Source organism: Panthera uncia, chromosome B1, assembly GCF_023721935.1.
Source record: "Panthera uncia isolate 11264 chromosome B1, Puncia_PCG_1.0, whole genome shotgun sequence".
In the NCBI taxonomy this organism is placed as follows: Eukaryota; Metazoa; Chordata; class Mammalia; order Carnivora; family Felidae; genus Panthera; species Panthera uncia.
This window is the reverse complement of record NC_064811.1, coordinates 48,296,712-48,324,162: the sequence shown is the minus strand read 5'-3', so window position 1 is coordinate 48,324,162 and position 27,451 is coordinate 48,296,712.

The window sequence follows — 27,451 nt, the reverse complement described above, 5'->3', positions numbered from 1 at the left end:
ATGTGAATGAATTCTAGCCAAAGGAATATATACACAATGTAGAAATGTATGAAGTCTACAGAGTTCTAGGTCAGGCCTACAAAACCTCCCATGTATGATTTTTGCCCTGTTCTTTTCCTTGATGCGTAGTCTCTGGATATCAGAAGCCAAATAATGAAGATCAGAGATGACATTCACAATTTGGAAGAGGCCTAGATCCCCAAATCACAGCTTGAAGGAGAGCCGGCCACTGATTAGAAAAACCCATTTTAGGTATTTTTCAATGAGCAATAAATGTTTTCTGTTGTAAGCTACAGAAATTTCGACACTTGTGGGCTACAGCAAGTAAGAAGTAAGCCTATCTTCACTAATATAGGGAATATAAGACACAGAGTGTCATAAGGATGATAGATTAAATTTGCTTCTCACCAGTGGATAAGAAGTGTAATGTTAGGTTCTAAAGCCAATATGAAGGTTAAAATTGCCCGTGGCAGAACTATTTTTGGAATTCCCTATACAAGTTGATATATATATATATATATATATATATATCATAGTACAATATAAAATATAATATACAAAGTCAACCTTATACAACCTTATAGAAGATTATGTCAGTTCTTTTCACTCTTGCATTGTTAATGTTTTCCTAGTGTTAATTAATTATTCAACTTCTTCCTTTAGGATATTGATGATACCATTACCACTTATTTGTCTGGCCACCTGAACCATACATTTCATTTCTTTTTAATGGAAAAGAGACATAATCTTTCTAAAATGTTTGGCACTTTATGTATTGGCTGTTTCAGCCTCAGTTTCTGCCATTGCTTTCAGACACACTTCTAATATGATTTCATGGAATTGAGGGGCAGTTTAATATCCTAGAAACAACACAGGCTTTATAGGCAAGGACTTACGTTTGACTTCCAGCTCTAACATTGTTCAAGTTGTGTTGTGGATCTTGGGTAAAAAACTTAAATTTTTGGAACTTGTTTTCCAATTAATCAATTGGAGATAAAAATACATACATGCTAAGATTGTTCTGAATACATGTGTATTCATATTATTTATTGGGTACTTATCATGTTACATTTTCTACAATAATTACCCTATCATAAGTTCATAATATTTTCCAGGTTTCTGTGTTTTATTAAACTTTTTTACTTTCGGTCTGTACATGTCACACATTCTATTCTGAGTTTATCGAGTTCCCAGCTCAGGAATAGGCAATGTTTTGGTTTATTTTCTTCTCTTTCTCTCTCTTTTTTTATCTTCTCAAATCTCCCAGTTTCCATTATACTTTCTTTCAGCACATTGTTAACTCTGTTTACTCCATTTCCGTTAAGATTGATTACTTATATTAAAAAAATCTTTTTAAGTTAATACATAAATTACTAAAATTTTGCACTTGTGGCATCCTTAATAACTAGTTCGTGAAAGTGCTTTTATCTTTGCTTAAGAGTAAATGACTTGCCTGGTGTTCCACATTATTTGGTGACAGAGCTAGAACTAAAACACCAATTAACAATTATTGAGCACTTGCAAGTTGTGTAACACTTTTCATATACTAATTTCATCCTCATAAAAACTCCATGAATTAAGTACTCCATTATCATCAAATCACACATCAAATCACAAATCACAAATCAAATGAGGAAAGGGAGGTGCAAAGAGGTCCGAGTTGTTTACCATGGTGACATGACTATTGTTTGGTCTGGTATTTGAACTCAAATATCTGTGTCTAAATCAAGATACTATTGTTTTTAGTGTTTTTACTTATTTATTTTGAGAGAGAGAGAGAGAAAGAGAGAGCTCACACAGGAGGGACAGAGTGAGGGAGAGAGAGAATCCCAAGCAGGCTCTGCACTGTCAGTGCAGAGCCCAATGTGGGGCTCGAACTTAAGAACTGTGAGATCATGACCTGAGACAAATACAAAAGTTAAACGCTTGGTGACTGAACCACCCAGGTGCCCCTAAATCATGTTACTATGTCGATTTACATTAGAGTGTATACAGTGTTTGGTACTGTGACTAATACATCTTATGGGTGAAAGACATTGTTCTTGAACTAGTCAGCAATCTGAGGTCAACATAACTAAATCATCTTGCTATTGTACAATTTGGAAGAAAGTTTAGCTAAGAAAGTATAGTAGGTACATGGGTTGACACTGGAGATCTTAAATGCCATATTTTGCATCTATGTGCTTAAAGATTGAACATTATTGTTTAAAATTTTAAAAACTCAGATTAAAAAATGAACAAAGTATAAGATTAAAAAAATACCACTTCAATTTTAGGATTGAAACTAAAAGTTTAAAAAAAAAAGTAAAATAAAATCCCAATTGTACATGTACTAGAAAATGTTGTTTTTTACTAGGTCATGGGATAAATTTCAGCTTTTGGGAAAAAATATGAAAGTAAAAGCAAAAATAGATTGTTTAAATCAAATTAAAAATCTAATGTGATCATTTTTGCCTTACAGTGATTATTTATATTATGAAGATCTGTAACTGTATACTATGTATCAGTTTGATGAGATTATTTTAGACAGCTGTATGCAATATGTGTTGGTAGGCAGGAAATTTTTTTCTGTAATGCTACAGCCACCCTTTCTAGCTTTGGCTGAAGTCTGAAATGTATCAGAAAATACACTATTACTGCTTCACATTTATTCTTTGTAAGTGATATCCACGTAAAATGAACTCATTTAAAAAGTTAAAGTTTATCATTTTCCAGCCGACACTGTGGTCTCAACGTAGGGATTGAAAATGAGGCCGTGTTTCTTCTCCCCCTCATATATCTCTGAGAAACATGAATTTTACAGCTGGAATTCAGCTGACAAATTTGGTTATGACCTGGTAGTCATAGTTCTGTAAAAAGACAGCAATAGGTATGGTCACAGAACTAATTATGTTGATTATGGATGTGCTATTTTTTTAAAAGTGGCCTTTGTAATTTCTTTGTGTATGACTTATAACCCATTTATTTAATTCTTTCTATTTATTTAGACATATATGTAAAATTATATATTTTATATAATGTACCCAAATTAAATTCACTTTTATGCTTATACATTTTTAATCCTATAGTCTTGCACTAACGTTTGTTACTTAAAACATTAATTTTCAATAACTTGCCATCTAACTAGGAGGTTGATTAATTGTGGGTCAATGGAGAATAGTTAAAGAGAGACTGGGTGGCCTTTGCCTTCAATCACATGTAATTGAAACACTGTTTCTTGTGAACAAAGCACTAGAATTAGAAGTGATTCCAAAAAATTCATATGGTTTGTGTATATTGGTTGCAATCTGATGAGAAAGTGAGATGAGAAGACTCATGTTGACACTGTTTTTGGGTCACAATTATGCTTTTTACTTAGATTATAAATTGATAGGTTGGAACTGAGAGGAGTAAAAAGGATATAGAGGGGGCTAAAAACCCACCTGCTCATGGGCACCACCACAAATGAGAGGATATAAAAACAATTTAAACACTTGTTTTCCTGTTCTTTAATCAGCTGATGGACAGAGATACAAACAACAATCCTAAGACTGTGAATTCATAATAAAAGTGTGAGCTGAACGCCTGAAGCAGCACAAAGTGAACAACTGATTCTGACTGGTGGATTATGACACGTGTCATCAAAAAAGTTATACTTGAACTGAGTCTTGAAGGGTAAGACTTCAAAAGTTAGAAATGAGGAGGATAGATCTTCCACACACAGGCAATAGAATGACCAGAGACATAGAGGCATGGCAGCATATGATCACACAACAATAAGTGACCTTTTATAACTAAAGATGGATTCCACAGTTGGGTGGGGAAGGAGGAGGGGGTGGGACACAAAGCAAAAATGAGGTATAGATTTCATTTTAAAAGACCTAAGTGCCACTCTGTTAAGGATATTTATTTTTGGTCTGCCCTTCATGTTGCTGCTTCTTTTAATAAAAAGCACTTTTTTACTGGTGTGTGTGTGTGTGTGTGTGTCCAGAGATTATCTTGTAAGAGCTGCCCATGACCAGATCTAAAGGCAGACCTTTGTGTTTTGGAATGTGCAACTTCTAAGCAACTCAGACTGCTGAGTTAACCATTTGCTGCCCACAGATAATGCCAAAAGTAGTAGAGAATCACCAGCATCTAAAATGCTGAAGTCTATTAGCAAACCAGTACAAGCAGAGGGAGGGTGAAGTTTGAAGAAGACTATTGAAGTTACCATAAGGAATCATGAATTCGAAAGCAGGAGTATGTAGTGCAATTAGGCAGGCTAGGTGGGTTTGGAGAAGGATGTGGGTTCTGAATCATTGCTTAGCTGTCATCTGTGATTTGCTTTTATGAGCTTACAGCAACTAGATGCAAAGACAGATTAATAGGATCCAAACCCCAAAATAAGTCAAGGATAAAACTGAAATAACCAGAGAAGAAAAACGAGACATTTAAAATTTTACTCTCTCCCTTTTTCCCCTGAAGAAGGCGGCTCTTGCTTAGTTTCTCTTCTGGTATTCTAAATCCTCAAAAGGAGAATGGGATGTCCAGAGTTGGGTTAAACACTATTTTTTTTTCCTTAAGGGAAGGGCAAAGGCTGACCTTAAGGTGGCAGGATCTATGGGTGCTGTATATATAATGCATTGAGTCTTATCTTTAGCTGACTCTTTTCTAGCATTTGACAAATGGGGTAGAATTTGAAGTAAAGGAAGTTATATTTTTTTAAGAACAAATTTTGTTGGTGGGTGGATAGAGAAATATTAGTTATATGAGGTAAGTAAAAAGGAACTGTTGTGTCCACAGAGCCAAAGAAAATACAAAATGAGTGGCACATAGTAAATCTACACCACTCCACGTTTTTGCATAGTATTGGTCCCTCTTTTCTCTCCACCAGATCACATCAAGTCCTCTTTTGTTATACTCTCATTCCACACCAAGTTCCCTTTCTGACCCATAAACTCCTAGCCAGAGCCCTTACTCCTGTCCTCTCCTTATTTGCTTACTCAGATGACTAATCCTTAGCTACTCCCCAGATGCAATGCTGACTCTTCTATATCATATTTTCAGGAGCACAAAATTCATCAACTGATGAACAACAAATTTTTTCTTGTGAATGACTGCTCCAAGTGGTTGGTTAGATACAGTCCTCAGAAAGATAGGAAGTAGGAAATCCAACTGGGTATGTTTGCTTTGAAGTGACTCTGTTCTAAGCCGTGTGACTAATAAAGTACCTAACACATAGTTGAGGCTCAATAAATGTTTATTGTTGTTCGTCTAGGCCAATGACTTCTTAAGTAGCTTATGGAATACAATATACAATAGAGGAAAATACAGGAATTGTCTAACTGTCCTCAGTGGAGAAATGAACCAGCTGCAGCATGAGTGTGAAGTGCCCAAGAACAAAATAAAAATAATATTTTGAGATTTATTTGGAAAATAGCTGTTTCCTAAGGCCTTGCAGATTGCGGACCAGATTTTATCTTTGTGTAATTTTCTGTGACAGCTCTCTAATCTGCAGTGAACAGAAAACAGCATTTCAAGACAAGCCTTTGTTATTTTATTATTTATGAGAGCAGTTTTCATTGTTAAGACTTTGCAACCTTCTAAGATAGTGAAGTTTAGTATGTGAATCAGGATATTCTCGCCATTTTATAAATATAATGACTGATGGATTTTGAAGTTCTATATTATATTAAGGAACGGGAAGATAATAGGAAGTATAAATTGAAATAAATATGTATTCCTTTTTTTAAATCCTTGAATTATTTTAAACATACATCTGTAATGGATAGAGATCCTTATGTAGATAATTAAACACTTTGGAAATGTTCTCCTTTACTTTTTTATGGAGTTCGAAGTGGTCATTGAAACCATCCAACAACCAATAAAATACCGTGAATTCAAGTAGGAATGTGGAAGCTTCTTTATCAATTTCTAGATGTGACAGCTCCAGCTAGTTGCAATGATTTTATTTAATGTTGTCTGCTCCAATAATTTGCTATTTGAAAGGTCTAGCTAACAAAACAATATCTTAATTGATACAAAGTTATGTGATTTTCATCATAAGCCAATATTTAGGGAGTTGTTCTCCCCCCCCCCCCCCCGTTTATTTATTTTTGAGAGACAGAGCATGAGCAGGGGATAGGAAGAGAGAAAGGGAGTCACAGAATCAGAAGCATGATGTAGGGCTCGAACCCATGAACCGTGAGATCATGACATAAGCAGAAGTCAGATGCTTAGCCAACTGAGCCACCCAGGCACCCCTGGAGTTGTTCCTTATTATAAATTATTATACTCATGATTTCAACTGATTTGTAAGGATGAATCAAAATCATTTGAAAGACCCCTCCCATCCTTGTTTTAAAGTAAGCTCTAGGCCCAATGTGGGGCCTGAACTCATGACCTGGAAATCAAGAGTCTCATGCTCCACTGACTGAGCCAGTCAGGTGCCCCTAAAAGAATTTTTTAACTTTGTCCATATTTTTGTCTCCAAAAACTGGAATAGAGAAAACAAGTTCAGAAATAAGAGAGAAATTCTTAGGGAAAAGTTTATCCCACATGGATAGAGCAATATCCATTGCTATTTTAAAAAATAATTTAATATGCTGCACAAAAAATGTCTTTTTGTTGTCTCACTATTCAAAGTGAGAAATGGATTAGCAATTAACATATGGCAACTCTCTGATGCCTTAATAAATGGAAAAGAGCTTTTGCTCAAAGCTGTTGGAGCTCTTTCACAAATTAATTGACCCTAACAGGTGGATATACTGTGCCCCATGTTCCAAAGGGGGAAATGCGTACAGCCAGCTTAAAATAAATTCCAAAGTTGTAGAACATATCTAAAAGATAAATATTCCTGAGAGGTGAATTTGAGGACAGCTTTACATTTTCTTGTCTTACTCTGGTAACAGAAGGCATCATTTCCATCCTTCCATTCCGACCTCATATATTATAGGACTAGTTTTGTCTTCGGTTCTAAGCCTGCAAGAGGAATTCTAAGCTCCATTTCCACAAAGTTACTTTTAATAAGCTCTATGTGATTATATTAAGATTTTTTTGGGGGGGGTGGTTACTCTTGTTTGTACCTATCCAACATTCCACATTTCGTTTAAAGTTCACCTACTGTGTATTTTATGTATGTGACATTATGGAAAAGACAAAGCCCTAGTGAGGAGTACAGATCAGTATTTTCCAGGGGTCAGGGCATGCTGTGATTACAAATAATAGCCCAGTAAGTTTTTTGGGTGGCGATGGAACTATTCTGAAGCCTGATCGTTATGGTGGTTACACGAATTTATACACATGTTACAATTTCTTGAACTGAACACCCCAAAAGATCGATTATGCTAAAGTAAATTTGTAGAATAAAAAAATTTGTTAAGATGATTTTATTTTTTGTACTGTCTTAATTTTTTTCTCTTACCTTAAATGGTAGAATGATGTATAGATGGTTTTTAGGAAGAGCTGACAAAGATATTTTCAGAATTATGAATAAATTCCTAAATTTCTGAATATCTGTTCATTTTATTGATGGTTAAAGGGATACTGTGAAATCTTTTTGTAATACAGTCCTCAAGGGCTCAGAGCAAGAGATCACCTTAGAATTGAGATCCTTTTATTATCTTTACCTTTTAAACTTCTCTGGTAAAATGAATGATAGTCTGCTTTTTGTTAAATTTTTCTTAGGATTAAAGTGTTACAGTGAAATTTCAGTGCATTTTTCCAAACATTTTTCATAGTTTTGCCAGTCTGGTAGGTGGAATGGTATTATATTTTTAAGTTATATTTTGATTAATAATCTCAGTTCATATTCATATATATACATATATATAGGTTTATCTTATCCAGTATGGTAAAGCTAATTGTTTATAGTTTACATCTCCATATTTTCAAATCTGAATCATATTTCATGATAGGATAAAATATATAACAGTAAAGGGAGTTTATAAACAATAAAAAAGTATTACAGAATAATAAGAAGGTTAGTGTCAATCCATTCAAATTGGCCATGAATTTCAAAAGTGTTCAGATTTCAAGTTCTAACTGAATTGGGTAATTGAGCACTTCTTTATATTTGCCTGAAGAATGTACCTAAAAACCCATTTCTCCCTTGAGTGGTTTTGATCAACAATTAAATATTTATACTGTAATGTATACCATGATGAAATTAGATATATTTTTTTACTAATAAATGGCAACACCAATGGTGTCCAGGTTTTTAAGCCTTTGGATTTTTCTACTTACGTTTAAAGGTAATAATTTCCTTCATCATTTAACATTTATCAACTTCCATCCTCAGATATTCAATTTATTATACACATCTAATGAAAGAAAAAAAAATAGTTCAGATATATACATATTTTTTGAATATATAAAGGCTGCCTTAAGAATTTAAAACAAAGAGAAATAAATGCAACTTTTGAAATTTACTGAGCATTCAGTTTAAAATACAAATTTCAGGACTTATATTGGGTTGGGATAAATTTAGGGTTGCCAGCCAATATTCTCCCTTTCTCTTTCTCACTCTCATTGATTTGTTTGCTTGTTCACTAAAAATCTAGTTCACAATTTTTAGGAACCCAGAGTACCCTAGGATTATGGTTTTTACTAATTAATAAAATTGCTAGTAGAGATTCTCTGTGTTGATGTTTGCCCAGAGTCATCCCTAGAGAAAAGGGAGTAAGTGAAAGGGAAGGATTGAATTAGAGAAACTTGTGAGAGTAAAATGATTAAAGAACCCATCCTACTTCCCCTTTAAACCCCTCTGATTCACTCACTGTTTATAATAAAATTATTTTAGGTTTAAATATGTGTTTATGTGAAGTGAGTTTTTAATTATAAAAGTTTTTCAGCATGGTATACATTGTGAACATTTTTTTTTTTCAAGGACCTTCTAGATGTATAGATTGTCAAGTTGTACTTATAATGAATTGTGTGGATTGAAATTTCATTTCTACAATTTTAGATTGTTGAGTGAGTCAGCAGGGCCAGTTGTCCAAGCAACAACAACAACAACAACAACAACAACAAAAGTATAACTGTGTTTAGTAGGCAGAATTCTAAAATGGCCCTGAGGATCCCATCCCCTCCCCTTGATTGTGGGAAGGGCCTGTGAATATGATGGAATATCATTCCTGTGATTATGTGACCATATATTGCAAAAAGAATTCTGTATATATAAATAAGCTCCTTAATAAGTTGACTTTGAACTAATGAAAAGGGAAATTTTCCTGAGTGATTCTGATATAATCAGTCAAACCCTTAAGACAAAGAATCAAACAGTAGATCCTGCTGTCTTTGAAGAAACAAACTGCCATGTTGTGAACTGCCTTAAGGGGGTTGTGGGAGATTGGTAAGGTCCTCAGGAGAGCTTCTAGGAGTTGAGAGTGTTCCTGACCTCCAATAAGCTAGACGATGGAGACTTCCATTACTACAGCCTCAAGAGACTGAATTCTGCCAATAGCCAGGATTGCAGTTCCTGGCTGCCATCTTGATTCCACCCTGGTGACACTCTTAGCACAAGAGCCAACTTAATCTGTACTTAGATTCCTGACCCAAGGAAAATGTGAGACAATAAATTTGTATGGCTCAAAATAGCTAAATTTGTAATAATTTGTTACATAGCAAAAGAACACTAACATTACAAATGAGTGGCTTTTAAAAAGGTAAACCCAATGAATATAAACTTCCATGAAATAATACTTATGAAAATTAGTATTTATTAGGATTAATAAGATACTTTTTAAGAAATGTTACAATTCCTGTGCAGTTTGATCAGGCAGGAGGTGTTCAAATTTCCAGAAAAATTGGTGAAATTTCCAGGAGGCCAGATCATTAGGCAGCGTTTTCAGTGGCAAAGAGATAATTGTTTATGGCTTTAGAAATTCCTTCTTCATTAAAAAGTACAAAATGAAGTTACTACCTTAGCACATATATTTTGGTTATCTATCTCTAATAAAGTTAAACTATCAATTCTCAAATAAAATATGATTCAGATTTTAAATGCCAAATCATTACCCTCACTATGTTCATCAATTAACTGCACTACTTTATGGGAAGTGGTTGGCTACATTTTAAGGTTTATTTACATGAGATATTACTGTGTATATTTGTGATATGTATGGGCACAAATAGCTGGGAATAAGCCCTAATATTCTGGTCATGGGACCTTTAAAAGTAAATTGCTTGATATAGATAAAACAAAACAACAAATATGAATCACAATGTGAGATTCAAAATCCATTAGCTAGAAGATTTTTAATTTTGTTTTGTTTTATTAGAAGATACATATTTTATGACATTTTGCAGGATGTCTTCAAATTATTGCTTGAAGTAGTCATCCTTGAATACTTCCTCTAAATGCTTCATTAATGATAGATCTACCACCTGTCTCCTCATACTTAAATAACAAGAAAGGTGATTTTAAGAATGGTATGACCTTGCTCAATGATCTTATACTTTTATTGAAGTCACAAAAATGTATTTAAACATACATATGTGGGTAAGTTAGAATATTCTCTACAGTAGATTGTTTTATTATTCCTAATCATACTCTCCCTTCTCTAATAATTACGTATCTCCTCTCCCATCCACTTGCCGTGTAGTTTGCCATGCCTCTGAGTGGATAAAGTAGGTTTTCAGATTACTTAGTCAGTCTTGGCCATCTGGCTCGTGGGAACCAATGGCATTGGAGCAAAAGAGATCTTGTTTCACTTTAAAGCTAGAGGCTTTAGGACATTGCCAGTTGCCGAGAACTTTTTGTTGTGCCATGAGAAGAACACATCCCAGTAGGAGCTGCTCCTTCAGCATAATCTGAAAATGAAAAAAAATGGTGGGGAGCAGAAGTGTAGCCTGGCAGCCGGAACTGACATGCAACTCAGCCATTCACATACAAATCTTTTGTTGTTTTGTAAGATTTTGATAATTGTTTCCCCAACAAAACTGAAATTTAATTTTCTCTGAGATGAAAATATGACTATTTCATTTTTTTTCTGAATCGTTTCTCTCACTAGTTCTTTATTGCCTTCAGACTAAATACCAAAGTCTTAACTGGTCTCGAAGCTTGTGAATGTTTGGGCCCCTACCGGATTTTTTAAAAATAGTTTCTAGAAATCACCAAACATTCTCTCTATGTCAGGAATTTGTTTCCTACCCTCCTTTCCACCCATTGCTTCTGACAGCAGAAACAACATATGCAAAGATCCTATGGTTACATGTAACTATATATATATATATATATATATGTATATGATTAAATGATTGCTGTCTTTCCTACTTTACTTTGTAACCAAGATAATAGGGATTGTATTGTTTGTTCAATATTTTATCCACAGTACCTATCACAGTGCTAGGACATAGAAGCCTAATAAATATATGTTGAGTGAAGCAGAAAATGAAATCAATTGTTTTGATCTACCATTTTTATTCCAAGAGACATCACATGTTGTCTTCAGAATTAGAGCTATGTTTTCTTAATTTTTAAAAAGTTTATTTCTAAAGACTCAGAACATAATGTTCCTATAAGAAATGTAAGAAATATGCTTTTAAATATTACTGCAATATTTTTTAACTCAAAAGTGTAACTAGCATCGTGCATATCCATCTTTAATAATTGTTTCTCATGGAGCAAGGATTCATTTTCACTTTCGTTAGTGCCTAAGACTAGTTGAATGGTTTTCTGTTGCCATAGTAACTCAGTTTTTACAGTGGTTTTCTTCATATTTTAAACATTATATTATTTCATTAAAGAAACTTAAGAATTTGGAGGCAAATAATATTGTCTGTTCTTGATGGCTAAAATACACACAATTTCATATGTTTTCTGCATATATTTAAATTTGACTTTTAAATTATACTTATTTTAATGTAACTCCATTCTCTTTTGTGGTTTGCACTTTGTATGGTCCAATTTACAGAGTCAATCTTTATTCTTTCTTAAGTTTATTCTTCTCAGTATGTGTTTTTAATAATAAAAAAAAGCATTGCTTTAATCTATCAAATTTAAGGTTTAGCTATTCAGACCTGAAAAGAAACATGGTGTAATATAATGCCGGTTGAGAATAGACTAGAAGGCAATTCTGTTAGACATACTCAGAATTCCATTACATTTATCAAAGATTGAAGGGCATATAGCTAAGGTGTTAACTGGAATATGGTTTGTTACAATAAACATGAAGGTGTAATACTTTGGTAAATATGAACCAAAATGAAAGGATGAGTATTTTCTTTTCTGATTCCTAAGCAAATATAACTAATATTCTTATTTTTAGGAGATACAGATACAATATGAGCAAGGAGAAAAAGTTTGGAAGGATAACTTGGATATAGCTGTGGCAGATCTTTACACAAAATTGTATTTAGGGTCTTTTTAACTATTATTAATATTCAATATTCTACCTTGACAAGAAGTTTGGAATAAACTCATAATGTGTGCTTTAAAAGTTATGTAACTGATTTCTTGTGCTTTTGGTGTTTCTATTTTGTTTCTGACAGTTATACTTTTTCTTTAAGTGTTGAGTCAATAATTTAGGACTTTGTAGAGATGCAGTTATGAAAATTCGGCAGGAGCCAGCCATGAGTGGGTGAGATTTTTGAGGGCCAATTTATTTATACTTGGTGGTGTTTGTTAGATGATTGAGTACTTTAGTTTAAACCAATGTAAAATAACACCTTTCTCCTTTCCACAAATATCACTATAATTCTTATCTGGCCTTTATATGTTTATACTCTAGAATGAATGAGTTTTGAGACTTTCTTGGAAGTAAAGGGATTTAAAAATAGAGTTTGGGTAAAGAGAGAATAAAATAACAAAATAAGGGGAGGAAGTTAGCAAAATGTTTCATTTTCTTGGAATATTGAATGAAGTTTAAATTTTCGGAAATGAAAAAAAAAGGAAGAAAGATAAAAGAAAAAAAAGGAAAAAATGAAGGAAAGCAATAAGGAAAGAAAGGAAAAAAATTCAGTTTAAACATCTAAGGGCACAAATTCATTGTTTGAGTATGCAAATTTAGATTTTGCAGAGAAAAAATATGTAATGGTGTGCCGATAGAACTACTACACTATGGTAGATGATATTACAATAATTCTGTATTTTGAGAGGCATTTGTATTAGGGAATCCTTTTGGTTCCCTGCAATTAATGCTTTGTGCACCCTAATTAACTTAATGCCCATCAATTATCGAATATTGTTCACACCTAAAAAACACATTTCAGTAAATTGTACATATAAATGGTAGATTATTAAGTAATTCTTTCCAACTTCATTGTATTGGCTTGAACATGTTGATGGTGATGACAATAAAGTAATAATAATTTATTTTATGTGTAATATGTACCAGGTACAGTGCCTTTTTATCATAACAAATCAATGGGGTAAATATTTAGCTCCAGTTTTGCAGCTATGGAAACTGAAGCACAAACAAGTTATTTAACTTTCATAAAGACCATAAATACTATTAACAATATTTTGGAGATTTGAACAAGTATTTTTGGGGATTTCCCATGCTTTTGCTATTATGCCCTCTTGCCCCTTCAAATGCAAAATTAACAGATGTATATAAAGAAAATGGTAAAGAGAATGATAGTTACCTATGTAAAGTATATTGTTTTTAGAACACTAAAAATGGTTTCTTTTAATTATAATATAGTAATAGGTAATAGTTTTTATGGTGTTTCTTCTCTGGAGTTGTATGTGGAACCAAGAGGTCAAAGATCATCCATTCAATTATTTATTTAGAGTTATTATGTGTAAAGCATTATTTTAGGTCATGGTGTTAATAAGCCCTCTTGCTCAAGAGTTAAAACCAGAAATAGACAAGATCACTTAACTGGTGCTGTAACTGAAACTCATTGTTCTTATTTCCCGTAACACTTTCTTGAGGCATGATGAAGATGTTTTGCATTGACAGGAACATTCCAACCTCCAGACCAGAAAAGTCCTGATAGCAACAGAATGCCTAGGAGACCACACCCAACACACCCCCTTCCCTGCCCACGATCCTGGGCTGAACACCTATGGACTCATGATCACACGCTTTCTGCTTGCTCTCTTTCACATACCCTGCCTGCCACCCCAAACCCTTTCTATAAAACCTAGGTGTCCATTTAGCTGGTGGAGCAGTCGGTTATTGGGGCTTGAGCCTGTCACCTTCTCTGGCTGCCAGCACCCGAAATAAATTTCTCCTTTTCTCTTTTCTAAACCCTCCTCTCCTGAATTATAGGCTTCTCTTGTGATGAGTTTATCTGAGTTGGTTTGGAAACATTGCTGGCAAAACCAGCCAGGAGCTGTGCTTTTGATTTGTCCAGCCCCCTTGGGATTCTCTGGGTCTGAGCAGTTGGCCCTGGCAGCGTTCCAGGGCTTACCTTTCCTTTCCTGAGTTAGCAGCTGGAATAGATCAGTCCCTAACAATGGAACTGAAAAATTGCAACATAGCTCACTCCAACAAAAAAGATTATTTTGCATAAATTTTATCCTTCAACAACTGTGTGAGGGTAGAGGGCAGGTTATCCTCATTTTATATTAGGAAATGGGGGAACCAATAGGGTTCTTCTGAATCGGAATGGGAAAACATGCCCTTGAAAAAATTATATTTGGGATTAATAGCAATAAACATGCAATATGAAATATGAAATAACTGGGCCACTGTAGACTTTTGAAAATGAGATATTTTTTGGGGGGTGCTGGGTGGCTCAGTAGGTTAAACAACTGGCTCTTGTTTTTGCTTCAGGTCATGATCTCACAGTGGAGAGACTGAGCCCTGTATGGGGCTCTTTGCTGGGTGTGGAGCCTACTTTGAGATTCTCTCTCTCTCTCTCTCTCTCTCTCTCTTTCTCTCCCCCTCCCCCACTCATGTGCTGTGTATCACTCTCTCAATAAAAAATGAATAAATAAACAAACAAATAAATAAAAGTTGTTTTCTAGTGTATAGATCATGTAGTTTAGAGGTGCATATAGTTAGAAGTATTGTAGGAGACCAAAAGCATTCTAATTCGTTGGCTTGCCTTACCTACTCAGGGGCTAGGGAGTTTTGGGTAAATAAAATTCCATTTTATTAATGAGGCAGCCTTGTCTAGCTGTGGAAAATTCAAGAGTTTTGGATATATATATATATATATGTATATATATATATATATACACCCATATGTGTGTATGCACATGTGCATATACTATTTATAATGTATATGTCTTCAGGAATTTTACTAAATCTCTCTAAGCTTCAGGATATTTGCATTCAAAGAGATCCTAAATGTATGATAGTACTACTTAATATTTCAAATATCATACATATAGGAAATTTTCAGTCATGCTAATTCTATTCTTGCCAGCTTCCCCTACTACTTGTTTGATCTATGATGCTTATACATTCCATGTCAAAATCTCTATTTTTCTCTCATTTCTCAAGTTTTAGATCTCAGAAGTAATGGCTTGAATCTTTTGCAAAAAATTTTAGTAGTGTATTTATATATATATGATTATCATGGAAAATATGAAGTTGTTTATATCTGCATTAAGCCAGTTTGGTTTCTATCTTGCACACGATTCTTGAAAGCTTCAATAAAATTAATTTGTTTTACCCTGTTAGATAATAAAGAAGAGGAGAAATGCTTAAGTTTTATGTACAGTTGACAAAGAGGAAAGCAAAAGGCAAGAGAGAGGAAGAGAGACAGAGAGAGAGAGGGAAGAAGATTGAGTGAGAGAAAGAAAGATCTACATGTTGAACAAAAGCAATCCCCATTATTGAACAAGAAGAAATGTGACTGGCAAACGTCTGAAACTTAATTTTAGTAGGAAAAAATTGCAGAGAAACGATCAGAGAAAACTCCTAAAATGTCAATACATGAAACTGATAAGAACTCATTTAGATAAACTGGGGAATTTATTACTTATACAGAAACCAAAACCACGAACTGTGAAGTAACTGATTTCAAAACAATGGACTCTTTTCTGTCCTATGGTTGAACACAGAACAGATCTACAGAGAGCCTGTCCTTAAGTATTTCTGAACATAAGTACTGGTGTTCAATACTGACATTACACTTTTGACAGAAATCATGGAGGATATTTAGGTGAAGGGTTAACAGAACTTCCCTGTTTTATTTTGATGTATATTGGAATATTCTATCAATATCTAACTTGACTATTTTCAATAAATTAGGTAAATTATACCTATAACTTGCTTAATAAAAAATTTCATTTACTTGAATGTTATGACTATCTGATTTTTAAAAATTTTACAGTAAAAATTTTTCAGGCAGCTAACTGAAGCTACCAACACATCAATAGGTAATGTTTAATCAGGAATCTTTGATGAAGAGAAAAAAAGTTTTCTGGATTATTGATAGCTAATATCATGACAATTTTCAAAACAGAATATCCAAATGAAATTGGGAAAACAACCAAACTTATCTGTGCACTAATTTTGTGTCAGGCATTGTAGTAGTGCACTATAGGTTATGATGTTTTAATCAGATGACATCACTGTTTGAAACCAGTCTCCTAAAATCTATGCAGTGGCCGGATATAAGTAAATCACTGTGACTGGAAAAAGTTTTTTTTAAAGACAGTTTTATTATTTTGTTAATGTTTATTTATTTATTTTTGAGAAGGAGAGAGAGAGCGAGCAGAGGAGAAGCAGAGAGAGGGAAAGAGAGAATCCCAAGTGGGCTCCATGCTGTCAACTCAGAGCTGGTCGTGGAGCTCTAGATGTGGGGATTGATCTCATGAACCGAATTGTGGGATCATGTCCTGAGCCGAGATTAAGAGTAGGACGCTTAACCCAGGCACCCTGAGGAAAAAGTTGTTTGAGAAAAACATGCAAAGGTACTGCTGTGTTCTGAGTTTCTTAATACTTTAAAGTTCTTTACTTAAATGCTTATCTCTATCCCCAAATTTCAGAGGTACTTTTGTTTGGCTACATAAAGACGCAACCATACTAGGAATAGATTAGATGCCATTACCCATTTTGGAAATCCGTTATACCAGGTATATTTTCTTGATGCTCATGCGTAACTTCCATTAGTGTTAATGAGAGTTGCATTCATGCATGGAGTAGAGAATAGATCCATTATCTCTAAAGGGCAGTTTCCTTTTTAATACATTGCTCAAGTTTCATTACATGTTTCCCTTTTGTCTATATTATGGAGACTCAATTCTTCATTTATAGATGGGGGGTGTATAACTGTGGATAAACCTCCTTCATCAGAGGTTTATTCAGACAGTTTTTAGGCCACAAGAGTGGAAGTATTATCTTTTAAAGTCTCTGTTCTTATAAAACTGTTACTATCCTTGATCCACTTAAAACAATAAAATAGTTTATATTTAAATAAAACAATAATTCCAGTAGTTACTGAACCAATTGTTGATATTTGCAATCATTTTCAAACCTACAAGAAATAATTTCTCCAGCAGCTTCGTTTCAATACAAGGGAAAGGAAGCTGTCAATGAAAACTTAGGTATTTCTATAACATTGGGTCAAATAATATAGTCGCAAGTAAAATATTTTGGATTCTTTTTTTTTCACATAGGTTAAGATTCTTTAAAGAAAAGAAGAAAGGTAAGGAAGGGGAATGTTTTTTTTTTGACAATTGTTATATAGGTGTTTGTAAATAATAATAAGAAATAACCATAAAGGAGGTTGCCCAGCTATTTCCTGTATTCTACATTTGTATAGATTTCTTCTTAGGAATTCCCTTATCATTGGTATGGATGATGAAATGTGCCTTCAATGAAAGAATTCTTTATTGATACAAATAACAAAATGTTACTCCTTTTCTGTCTCATGTACTAAACAAAAATATATTGAATCAATAAACTACCATGTATGCATACAACATCCCTTCTATATTATTTGTTAAAATATATTAATAAAAACACAGCCTTTGTTGATAGTTGTCAGTGTTTTGTAATAATTAATGTATAAATTGTATCACCATGCATTCAGAGTGACCAAATGAAACTTGGTGGCTGAAAAAACTCTCAAATCCAATGCTACCTATAAAAAGTAAATGAAATGATTTTTTTCTTATGCTAAATTACTTGACCAAAATATCTTTAATAATTACCAATATTACCAATAATTGTTAGTTACCAGTAATTAGTGATAAAGATGTAACTGTGTCCCATCTGTACCATGGATGGTATATCGGAGCTGTTCTATAATCGAAATTAGATTTGCAACAATGACCAAAGTTTTTAGTACAAGTTACTGTTCCCCTCTCCTTTCCACTCCATTCCTTGGTCTACAAGCACTCTGTGGAGTCTTTGCTGCTCCTTTTCAGATAATTTTCCCAGATTCTGTCTTCTGTCTTCTCCTTTAAACTCTTTTGCCTGTTTTTTTTTTTTTCTTACTTCTATCCTGTTCTTTAACACCTGAATTTTCTCTTTCAAAATGTTTGTGACCATCTGACTGGCTTTTTGAATAGGCTAGATTGTTAGATTGCTGCCTTTGGATCACTACAAATGCTAACATTTCTCATACTGTTCTTCATGTCATTATGTCATATCACTGTGTGCATCTATCACAGAATTTCCAAGATTTTCTCATTGCCATATTTTATCCCCATGTGGCTCTGTATATTTCCTAATCTCCATCTCCCTTTCCTCCTTATTCCACAGAATTTTTAGCATGTGCCCTCTGGAGCCATGGTTTTAGTTGAATAGATCAGTGTCCAGTATCAGATATTACTTTGTCTAGAGCCTTTCTTGCAAAAGGACTTGTCCTGCATCTAACTCTAACCAATGTGATATCAATGGATCTATTACATGGGACTTTCAGCGTGGCTGCTTAAAGAGAACTAACACAATTGAAAGGGTTCCCATAAAGAGAGCCTGAATTTCCTTCTTTCAGCTTGAATGAGCACATATTTACTGGATTTGGTCTCATCTGAATAATAACAGTTGAAGTTGAGAAGGAGAAACATGTGCCAGGATAGCAGAGCATAAATATGTGAATTTGAATCTCCAATATTTTGATTATCTCTCTCCAGACTTGTTTTACATGAGCTATACTATAAACTTACATAATGTTAAAGTAATTTTTATATGGTTTCCTCTGTCATGTTCAGAGAAAAAACATATCTTGACTGATGTACCTCCTAAACCTGCTCCTTCTTCTGTTTTCCTTTTATTGGTGTATGGCAAATGTATTTTCCTAGTGGCTTAGATCCAAACCCTTGAAGACATCCCTGATTCTTTTTCTCATAGCCTTCTGCTAATGTATCAAAAGTCCTATAGGCTCAACCATCAAAATATATCCAGAATCTGACTATTTCTCACCACCTCTACTCTATCATCATCTTGATCCAAGCAACAAGTCAGTTGGCTTATACATCTTTTCAAAGAACATTTGGTTATGCTGGTTTTCTCTATTGTTTCTCTTCTCTCTTAAGTTGTATTAATTTCTGCTTTTGTCTTTATTATCGCCTTCCTTCCCCTTGCTTTAGTTTTATTCAACTCTTATTTATCCAGTTTCTGAGAGTGAAAACAGTAAAGGAAGAAAAATAATTTTCTTTCTACACTTCCGAGTTCTCAGCTGGGATTTCTGTAATAAAAAGCAGATTAGCATGCCAAAAATAAACACAAGTTTTTAACCTGTATACTTTATGTATATAAGGAAAATAACCAGGAAAATATAAGTCACTCAAAGAGCTGGCTTAGAATTCGGGCATACCTACCATCTTAATGGGGAAAAGAGAAGTGTCTTAGGGGAGGGTAAATGATTTTTAGGAAAGGCGAATAGGTCCATAGAGGAATAGATGGGAACTATGATAGTTTTTGACAAAATCTGTCTGGATGTGGGGTCAGCTTTCTAGTCTCCCCTCCTGTAAGAAGTGGATGTTTCCTGGTTGATGGATCTCCTAGGGCAGGGATTTCTGACAATAGAGTTCCCTTTGGAGGATCTGTCTTTAGGCAGATAAGGGGAATTCAGAGAAAACATGTATTTGCTGTTTTTCATGTGCTTACAGCTCAAAATAATCACTATGCCAACGTGGTATATTTGGGGGTGGCATATTCTGCTACCCTTCACAACCTAGTTTATATATTTGATATCTTCTTTTCTTTTTTTTAATTATTTTAAAAAAATTATATATATTTTTTTATTTTTGGGAGAGTGCAAGCAGGGGAGGGGCAGAGAGAGAGGGGGACAGAAGATCCTAAACCAGGCTCTGTGCTGACAGGCTGACAGCAGTGAGCCTGATGTGGGTGCCTGACTCAGAGCTTATGAACCACGAGATCATGACCTGAGCCACAGTCAGACACTAAACTGACTGAGCTTCCCAGGTGCCCTCTTCTTTTCTAATATGAATATTTATGGCATAGTTCTTACTCTAAGCACTGCTTTAGCTGCTTTTCTCAAATTTTGACATGTTGTATTTTCATTTACATTTAATTAAAAATCTATTTTAGGGTCTTCTGAAGCATTTAGAATGCTCTGTGTATTTAGAATATGTTGTTTAACTTCCAAATATTTGTAGATTTTCGTAATATATTTCTATTATTTATTTCTAGTTTGTGTTCATTATAGTGGTTCTTATTCCAGGTAAATGGAATAAGCATAGTTTACCCTGTCTCTCCTGCTTAAGACACTATAAAACTCGGACATAATGATTAAGCAGCAATTTGAGGATTCTGAAAGGAAAATAACAAGAATAATTTTTAGTGACTCAGGACTGGTAGTGATTTTACCATTTTTTCCATTATTTCTAGTTTGGGTTCAAGTCATTGGCTATCCAGAAGTGGACATCAGCAACGATATAGAGATCTCTAGAAGGAGCCCCTTATTTCATGTTTAGGGAGCAGAAAGGAAATTTGGTAGCAACAGTCGCGATAGTACTACTACAATGATGCCTAAAATGAGAGAGGGGAAACTTTCTCTTCGATCAGAAGGACTGTGCTCCCAAGAGGTGGGAGCAGCCCTTACAGCTTTGAGTCTCTCTCCACCCTACCGTGACTCCACTCTGTATGCAAGAATTATGTGGCTGAGTGAGGTAAATATAGCCCCAGCTTTCAGGATGGAGGACTGAAAAGGAGAGTCCTTGGGAATTGGAAAGTACAAGGGAACTTATGGAGAAGAGGGAGCTTGAAAAAGCAACCTACATAAATGTGTCATGAACTGTTGGGCTCACCACTGAGTTCTATACGCATGGATGTAATCCTAAATAGTGTATTAACAACTTTAAGAACTGAACTAAGAGATAGACGCCCCACTCAAGTTCCAGGCTGAGCAATGAGTGGAACACACAGAGAACAGATCCAAATAACATCGTAAAGGCTCTAAAAGTTGAAGTGACAAGGAAACCAAAACCTATAGAATGTTGGTCAGTTCTTGAAGCCTATACCCCATGGGGTCGATTGCCTGCTAACATAGAAACTTCAACATTATCCATAATACTTAAAATAAGACCCGAAGTCTCATAACACAATTTTCAAAATGCCCAGAGTAAAATTCAAAATTATTCAACATGTGAAGAGCCAGGAAAATGACAACTCACATGGAAAAGATGATCAACAGACTCTAACGGCAAGATGTAGGAATTTTCTAAAAATACATTAAATCAGTCCTTATAAATCTAGTGGAAAGATATATGACTTTTTATTGTTGGCGTTATTCTTGATCGCTTGTTCTGGGTTGAATAGTGTCTCACAAAATTCATATCCACCTGGAACCTGAAAATGTGACCTTTTTTGTAAATAAGGTCTTTGCAGTTACATCAAGTTAAGATGAAGTCATACAAATTAGGTTGGACACTAAAACCAATGCCTGTTATCCTTTTAAGAGGAAAATTGGGCAATAGACACAGACAGACAGTGAATAAAGCCATGGGAAGACAGAGGCAGAGATTGCAGTGAAGCCAAGGAATGCCAAACACTGGTAGTAACCATCATAGAAGAGAAAAGGAAGAATTCTCTTCTGGAGACTTCAGAGGAAGCATGGCCCTGCCGGCAACTGATTTCAGACTGATAACCTCCAGAACCGTAAGAGTATGCCTTTCTGTTGTTTTAAGCCACTGACTTTGTGGCACTCTGTGGTTACCATAGTCTTAGAAAACGAACATACTACTTAAGGTGGTATCTTCTAAATTTCTCCACTGTAAAGTTATTGTACTTCCCTTGTTACAGGCAAGTCACTAAAGCCAACCTAGACTCAAGAGGAAGGTAATTAAATTTCACTATCTGGAAGGAGAAGTAGCAATGCATTTGTGGACACATGGTAAAAACCATTACAATTTTTAATAAATACTTTTGGGGAAATATTTTGAAATTTGGCAAACATTCTGTTTCGCTTACAGGTTTACTTATTAGCTTTAGCATTCATCACTGGACTGCCTGTGTATTGTTCATTCCTTCTACATTTAGTTATTGGAATTTTCCATAAAGAGATTTGTTCCTTCTCCTCATTTATTTATTTATTCAATTATTTATATTAGCATGGGCATATGAATATTTATTATATTCTTTGGGTTTGTAATTCAATATGATCCTTATTTATTGTATTGCAGAAATCGTTTCAGGTTGGCTATTGGGAACTCTTTCTGTTTCACGTCTGTGCCCTTAAGACAGGGGCTCCTACTCAGTCTCCTTTTCTTGAGGTTTTTCTTACTTTCTTTCTTTTTTCTAATTTTTAAAAATGTTTATTTGTTTTTGAGAGAAAGAGAGAGTGTGATCAGGGAAAGGGCAGGGAGAGAGGGAGACAGAATCGGAAGCAGGTTCCAAGCTCTGAGCTTTCAGCACAGAGCCCAATGCGGGGCTTGAACCCATGAACCATAAAGTCATGACCTGAGCTGAAGTCAGACACTTAACCAACTGAGCCACCCAGGCACCCCAAGCCTTTTCTTACTTTTTTTATACTGTAAGATACTCCAGGCTCACCTTGTATTTTCTCAATTTCAGCCTTAGAACAAGTCATTTCTTCAAGGATCTCTAAGTCTTTTTGGAATTAGGTATCTGGAAACCAAGATCTGGGTGTGAGATGTACTTATTGTTACCGGATATCAACTTTTAGGTCCTTAGCTGACAAAGTTAGAAAATACCTGTATGTATGCATGGATACACACATATCTACTGAACCTGTATGTATATATATTAACATAAAAATAAATTCATACTGATATTTTTGAAACTAACAGCACCATGAAGTTCATTATAGCCTTTCTTCCTTCCTTATTTGTAACTTCCTTCTCAGTGAGGCAGTGAGAAACTAGGTCTCACTATGTACAATTTGTTTAATTATATGTTCAACCCTATATACATGTAAAGTAGTTTTAGAATTGCTAAACTGCCCCTGACAGACAAATTTACCAACAAGACAACAGTGGTTGTATACAGTTCTTTTTGTCCTTAGCTTTAATATCTAATCAAAACACTGTTTTACAGTTATTTATGTTGACTTTTTTTAGCCTTCAGTGAAATTATGCCTTATATTTGTAATCTAATAAGATTTTTTTATGTCACAGTCTATATTCCATCATGCAATTAACTGACATCCTGGTTGATTTTTTAAAATTTGCAAACTAGAAACTTCAATCTTCACTGTGAATAATCCTATGTGTCTTGGCAAAGGCAAGAGTCATGTACCTAACACCAGAGTACTATGTAAAAAAGTTCCATCACTGTAAAATTCTCTTCTGCAGACTCTTGAAGGCAAAGTTCTACCTCTACTACCAATCTCTGGTACCACTGATCTGTTTTCCATCCCTAAAGTTTTACCTTTCCCAGAATGGTCATATGGTAACTCTATATTCAATCTTTTGTGCAGTTGGCTAAATATTTTCCAAAGTGATCACACCATTTTACATATTCACCAGCAGTGTGTGTGTATTCCAATTTCTCCACATCCCCACCAATGTTTTTATTGTCTGATATTTTGATTGTAGTCATCCTAGTGGGTTTGAAGTGCATCTCTTTTTAGTTTCGATTTGCATTTTCCTAATGACTAAAGAGATTCAGTCTCTTTTACTGTGTATTTTGGCCATTTGTATATCTTATTTGGATACATGTGTCTTCAGTTCCTTTGCTAAATTCTTAAATTGGGTTGACATTCTATTATTGAATTGTAATAGTTTTTATATGTTCTGGATAATAAACCATTGTCATATATATTATTTGCAAAGGTTTTCTCCTATTCTGGGTGTCTTTTCTCTTTCTTGGTGGTATCCTTTGCAGCATGAAAGTTTAAAATTGTGATGAAATCCAACTTATTTTTTCTATGGTTTTGGTTTAGGAAATTATTACCTAATCCAAGGTCACAAATACTTACACCCATGTTTTTTTTTTCTCTAAGAGTTTTAGAGTTTTAGCTCTTACATTTCAGTATTTGACCCATTTTGAGTTAATTTTTGTATATGGTGGTAAATACATGTTCAATTTCATTCTTTTGAATGTGACTATGCGGTTGTCCCAGCACCATTTGTTGAAGAAACTATTCTTTCTTTATTGGATTTCCTTGTAGAAAATCAATTGACTGTAAATGTATGGGTTTATTTCTGAATTATCAACTTTATTTTGTTAATCTATATGCTTATATTAATACCACACAGTATTGTTTACTGTGGCTTTCTAGTAAGTTTGGAAGTCAGGAAGTGGAAAACCTCCAACGTTGTTCTTTGTCAATATATATTTTTTGGTTATTCTGGGTCCCTTCCATTTCCTTATGAATTTTAGGATCAGCTTGTCAGTTTCAACAAGAAGGCCAGTTGGGTTTTCATAAAGATTTGTTGCCTCTATGGATTGATTTGGGGATCCTTTTCTTTTTAAGCCATTTTTCCCAACCTAGTTTATCCACAGACTAATGTTATTTAAATCCATTACAATGTCATTACAAAGGAATAAAAGGAGACAAATTAGGGGGTAATAAAGATGAAATAAAATGGTAGTTTATGAGGCATGGTGAGAAGGGCAGTTAGGAATATACTTTGTTCTAGAGCGGTTATTCCCAGATGCTTATGGAGCACTCTTTGCACTCTCGAAAATGGTTATCTTTGTATAAGGCTAAATGATAACCCTAAAAGACTTTTAAATAAATTATGTTTGTTTTACATTTTTAGTGTTATGATGTCATTTAAAAATATTATTTTGAAATGTCATATTTTAATATCACGATGTTTGCCAATTCTGTGTTAATTCATAAATCTATTTTCTCTGTTTTAATTGCCTAAAGGCTTCAAATTCAGGAATATTCTTAATGAATCTCTGATATCAGTCAAGATTCTCAGTTGTAAGAAACAGAAATAACTGGATAATTGAAAAAGAGAATGGTTTTGTTAAAAGGATACTGAATAGCTGATTACCTTTATAGGAGGGCTAAAAAATTATGGCAGAAGTTTCCATTGTGACCATACTGGTCCCATATGCTAATCTTAGCCTACACCACAGGAGATTTTCAGAAAGACTCCGGTAATCACATTCTGAGAATATGAATCCTCCACCATATTTTAGTGTTAAAAACTGGCACTTATAATGGAAAATTTTTAAAGCTCCAATTTAGCTTAAAGCTCTCTGTGATCATTCAATTAAATTAGACAAATGTGCATTGACCACCCACTCTGAGCACTTGGCTAGGCTCCGATCATGAGCCCTGCTATGTTTGACTTGGCTTGCAAACAACTTAGCCATGTTAAATGTGTTTCCTTGCCTACCAGTGAATGAGAAAGGGGAACTCTCCAACCCTGTTGGGTTTTGATACTAAACAGCACATCCCGAGAGCCCCGCTGCACCTGATGTATACATAGAGAGCAGGAACAAGTATAATTACAATCAGGCTTCTGCTGGCTGTGCTTAAGATCAACGAGTCAGCAGAGTGCCAATCAGTGCATTTCTGCAGAAGCTTGTGATAGGAGCTTCCCTTTTCTCACAGCAAGATGGCCTGTTTGTGGGAAACAAACAACCCCGGCATGTTTTTCCACCATGTAGTGCCCCCCACTTCAAAAAAAAAATCTCAACAAATTGAGAGTGCCAAAGTGGTTTCCTGTGGTGTTAAATATAAGGAATATCTTCAAGATGTTGCACTTTGGAGCTCTTTATGGCAAGCAGGCAAATCGGTTGAAGCAGCAAAACAATCAACCCTTATGAACTTGTTTATGCACTTTGGTAAAGGCCTTAGCCAAGAAGCATTGTGTGTTGATGGCAAGCTTACATGTTTAGTGTCACATGCAAACATTTTTGGTGGCTCATAAGCTACCTTTATGTCTGTCAAAATAAGAAAGTCTCTTTGGTAGCATAAACTATCTTAGTCACGGGAACACCAAATGTCTGAGAGAGTGAAAATGGTTTATTTTTAAATGATACACTTATGTAATAGAGTTCAGGCTAGCACCAGAATGGTTTCTGACTCTGAATTGAATTTTCACATCTCTAATAGGAATATTATTTCTTAGTTTCTATCATACAAACAATTTTTACATATGGCTTATATAAGAAAGTTCATGCTAACTAAGTCCGAAGATGTTGTGCCTTTATTTAGTAACGACATTATTTCTTGGCCTGGCGTGGTTCACATCCTATTTCTTTCTTTTTTTTTTTTTTTTAGTTTTTTTTTTTTTTTAATTTACATTCAAGTTAGTTATCATATAGTACAACAAAGATTTCAGGAGTAGATTTCTTAATGCCTCTTACTCATTTAGCCCTTCCCCTCTCCCACAACCACTCCAGTAACCCTGTTTGTTCTCCATATTTAAGAGTCTCTTATGTTTTGTCCCCCTCCCTGTTTTTATATTATTTTTGCTTCCATTCCCTTATGTTCATCTGTTTTGTATCTTAAAGTCCTCATATGAGTGAAGTCATATGATATTTGTCTTTCTCTGCCTGGCTAATTTCGCTTAGCATAATACCCTCCAGTTCCATCCACGTTAGCTGCAAATGGCAAGATTTCATTCTTTTTTGATTGCCCAGTAATACTCCATTGTATATATATACCACATCTTCTTTCTTAATATATGTTGTACTTTATTTCATATATCTAATTTATCTTTAACACATAAACTTGTGATCTTGCTATTTACATTGAACAAAAAAGGCCAAAAACACATTGACAAACGCATTACTTTGTTTTGTAAGTATGCTGATAATTCTTTCTGTCATTCAGTACTTCCACCATCTAATAAAGTTCTATTGCAAGAATCTACTATGCAGAATGCCTTTAGATTAAAAAAGAGTAGAAATTTACTTCTAGATCTTTCTGTTCTTAAGAGGAACTAAAGAATGGGTGTAATGGTGTGTTTCTGGAAAAAATTGTAGGCCAATCTGACTTTTTCCTTCCTTGTTCTTCTAATAGAGGAAGAATAAATTGGTCATAAAATATCTGAATTTCTTTGGGAAAGAGTCTCACAACATAACAACCCTTGAGAGAGGACACAAAAATGACCTAACAACCCTGAAAGTGTTCTTTTAAAGTCTATTACATACTGAAGTATTATTTTGAAATGGAAAGCTTTTTTCTTGCTTGATAGCTTTGATTTTCCAATGTTGTATATGATTGCCTGCCTTAGTGTGCAAAT